The 4,158-nt window shown below is 39.0% G+C and overlaps 1 protein-coding gene across 1 annotated transcript in view; it reads left to right on the top strand.

Annotated features, from left to right (window-relative positions):
- METTL13 (methyltransferase like 13) overlaps positions 1–4,158 on the top strand; it is a 122,588-nt gene that overhangs the window by 74,960 nt on the left and 43,470 nt on the right. The gene's annotated exons all lie outside the window — the stretch shown is intronic.

The following is a 4,158-nucleotide window of genomic DNA, read 5'->3' as shown; positions in this document are numbered from 1 at the left end:
GCCAGTAGGGGTTGGGACAACATCAAGGATGATGTTCAGATTTTTACTTGGTTGATGGGTTGGTGATACCATTCATGATCATAGGAGATAAACGAGAAGGAGCAGATCGGGACATGGGTGTGTTCAGTTCGGGATATGATGCCTTTGGGGTGCTTCTGATATAACATGTGGAAGCCTGGAGTTCGAAAGAGAGATTGGGACTGCAGAGTCATGAGCGGGACCCGTTAGGGGGAGTGGCTGAAACCACCGAGGGCGAATATGTCAGGTGAGACGATGGCTGGTAAAACCCAAGGAGTCGACAGCGGGAGACTTTGCCATGAGAGGCAGCGTGGGAGGGAATGGAGTGGGGAGGTGAGCTGAGACCATTAGGAGAGAGAGCTCAGCGACAACGAGGGATGCAGAGAGAAATAAGGTAGATTCAGAAATCCGAAAATGCACTGGCCCCCAGTAATTCTGACAGTTTAACAACATCGTGCGTTATGTTGTAGGAAGCATTTTCACATCCTTGATTTTCCATCTAACCCTGAAAGAAGACAGCTCTGAGAACGAGAAGTGAATTCAGTGGGCTCTGAGCAGCCGAGAAGACGTGGCAGAGCCCCTCTGGTTACCCTCAGGTGACGATGCGGGCCACCGCCCGGAGCCATGTGCCTCCACACACCTCTCACAGGCTGGGTTGTCCGACATCGCATTACCGAGGGGGAGCAGCAGACGAGGCGAGTGGATTAAGCAGTGGTTAAGAGCAGACACTGACGACAGGCAGAAGGGGCACCCAAGTTGCTGGCAGCAAAGGGGAGGCAGGCACACTGCAAGGTGTCTCCTAAGGGAACGCCTTAATAATAACAAAAGCTCACAGTTTGTGCAGGGTTGTCAGGCCTCTCTAAGGCTATCCACGTGGGCATCACTGTTTCGGCATAAGACAATAATCCACGTACCAAAAAATGTGTCAGTACTCGGTATGCTATGCTTTAAAGATGCCAACAAGAAAATATCAACTGTGTTTTATAGTTTCCCATTAAAATAAAATGTTGGCAATTAAAGTGCGAGCTGGGGCCTTTTCTCTAAAGGGCTTACTCTGCTATCACTTGTTCTTAGGATGCACAAGACTTTGTCCTTCTTCTAGAGCTGTAATGTGAAGATGGTATAGAAAACCTGGGGATAGATGAAGGGAAAGTCAAGGAAGCTCTGTACTATGAATTCAAGATATATTTCCAAAGCACATTAAATAAACTTTTAAAGTCTACATTGCCTTATGAGATCATAAAAGAGTTAATAAATAGCCATGGTTTTTCAAGAATAAAATAACCCTAAGTTAGACTGTATTCAGACTCCTGGAGAATACATTCACTTTATAAGCTTTGAGAGAGCAAATATTCATTTTTTAAAAATTCTAATATAGTGTTCTTTCCATATAATATCTTTAATTGAAATAGTAACATGTAGTAGAAATTATTGAAAATTAAATATGAAAGGCCCATTAGATTTCTCTTACCTGTTTAAAGAAATAAGCATCGTAATTATCCTCTGAGAATTACCAGTGAACAAAATCAGACTTCTGAAAAATGAAAGTAAAAATTCTCGTTATTGAATTGTGACAACCCTGTGACCTTCAGGAAACATAAGCCTTGAAACCTTCTAAGATCCAAAATTCCTGACATGAGAAATGTTTTTGTCTTTCATAAGTGAGAGTCTGAAATCTGGACAATGGCTTAAAATCAAAGAGTGACCTGGAATGTTGTTTGTTGACCCTGTAGAAATGTGTTCAAGAATGATAACCTTTGTTAAAAAGGAGAGGCTTTTTGTTGTTGTTGATCAAAGACTTATTATTTTCCTCACAGTTGGTTTACTGAATGTTTGCTACTGTCTTTGACATTGTAGGTTACTTGCTAAACATTTGATAAGCTCGAGACAAAGTCATTGTGTCCACCAGATGTGGCTTCCTGGGCCTTCTGTATTTTAAATATGTCCCTAGCAAATAATCCTAAGAATAGGAAGAAAAGGAACTCACATTTATTGAAGTCTTGCTCTGTGCTCTGTGAATGTTCCTTAATCCTTTCAACAACTCTTTAGAGTATGTGATGCTGTTTTTCTTTTACAGACCTGGACCCTGAGATTTAGAGAGATGACGTAAAATATAACCAAGATCATATAGACTGAATGAGCAGCAGAGCTGGGATTTGAACCCATATCTTTCTGGAACCGGATTGTCCTTGTCCCAGCATATGGTGTTGCAAGGCAGGCTCTGTTTTTAAATATTCCTGGAATCTGACTTCCTCTCAGATTCACTGCTCCACTGCTACCACCTGGTTCAAGTCTCTGTGATGTTTTGCCTCTATCATTCTAATATCTCCCATTTGCTCTGCTTCTCCCTTTGACCCCTACGGTTTATTCTCAGCCACAGCGATCCTTTTACAATGTAAGTCAGATCAATAGCTCCCCATTCCACACAGAGAAAAGCCAGTATCCTTGATGGCCACGTGATCTGGCCCCTCCTCTCTCTGACCTAATCGCTAGTATCATCCCTTTTCTCATTCCTTTCCAGCATGCTAGGCACCTGTCTCCCTTGGATGGGCACAGCTAATTCACCCACTTCTTCAAGCCATTGCTCGAATCTCATTTTCTCATTGAGGCCTACCCCGACCCAGATCCGCTGTTTAAAACTGCAACCCCAGTGGGACTTAATATACAATAATATTGGGTTTTCAAGCTCTTGATAAAATTCTTTAAAACTCTAAAATCCTCTACTTCTATGTTGAATGATAACTTTTTTTGTGTGTTGAAATATACAATTGGAATTTATGTAAAGTACCACAAACGTACATGGTCTGAAATGGAATTGTGAAGACTCACCTAGTGGTTTTTGAACATTGACTGTATCTTTTTGTAAGAAATACATTTTACGTTGTGACCCAGTGCATGTTTTTACAACCGAAACAAAAGTTTTATCACTTAGCGTTTTTACACATGATATACTCAGATATTTTCTATTTGATTTTGTACCTTTCCATTATAAGAAGTATGTTGGCCATGATCTGCAAAATTGACTTTATGACCCACTTGTTGATCACATATCGTAGTTTTAAAAAATTGGCCTATTGTATCTCAAATCTCATTTACTTAGGAAATGAGATGCAAATTTTGTGCATTAATTTCATGAGAATATAAACTCTGGAGAGTGACAATCGAAACTTCATTCTACTTTTGAATTTTTGGCATGCTACTGTTAGCAAATGTTTTCAATATTCACATTCAGATTAACAAAAGTAATATAGATTTAGTTGCATAAATATGTAATTAAATAATTTTAAATGCTCTAATTTGTTAATGATGTTTGCTAATGTCAGAACTCTGTCTGAGAAATGCCTCTTTCCATCCAGTGGATCAAGAGATTTCTATCTTCTCTCACTTTCAAATCTCAGTATTTTCATATTCAATTGATTAATGTTTATTTTTCTATCTATATTGATATTAAATAGTAACAAAGAGGAAAATATTCAATAATAAAAAATTTATGCTCTATTAAAGTATCGCAACAGTATTTAATACATAACCCTGCATAACCTATTACATATTTAAATTTTTTAGAATTTTAATTTCTAAGGAAAGAAGACATTTAAAGGATGTTATCTCTATAATATTCTTTAATATAGTATATTCTCTAAATTTGAAATTTCCTAATGTGATCTTCCTTAAAAGCAAGAAATCCATGTTCCAAGCTGTCTTTTATCACTGTTCTCTTACATGCAATGTTCCAGCCATATTAAATTATTCGGCTCCTTCCTTCTCCTCCCCTCCCCTCCCCTGCCCTCTAGTATTTTTGAGCACTTCCTATCCGCCATGCATGGTAGTGGGGAGAATCTAAAAGACACAGTTCTTGCATTCATTGGACTTAAACTGCATACTAACCTCCTCAGTTTTGGAAATGAAAACAGGAAGCCATAAGATTGCTTACGAAGCCTAGGGTAGGATTGGATGTTCTGTATCTTGATTTACTTATAGCATCAGAGGCTGATAGAATGTTGGAAATGGCAGAGGAATTGGAAGACATTAGTTCAGTCCTCACACTTTAAAAATATAGAAACTGAGTCTCTTACGGGTTCAGTGATGTGTTGAGGTCACAGCTGGAACCTAAGCTGGTTTCTTAACCACTGCTTTCTATGC

This window comes from Pteropus alecto, unplaced genomic scaffold, assembly GCF_000325575.1.
Source record: "Pteropus alecto unplaced genomic scaffold, ASM32557v1 scaffold101, whole genome shotgun sequence".
Lineage (NCBI taxonomy): Eukaryota > Metazoa > Chordata > Mammalia > Chiroptera > Pteropodidae > Pteropus > Pteropus alecto.
Note: the sequence above shows the minus strand (reverse complement) of the source record. Positions and strands in the feature narration are given on the sequence as shown.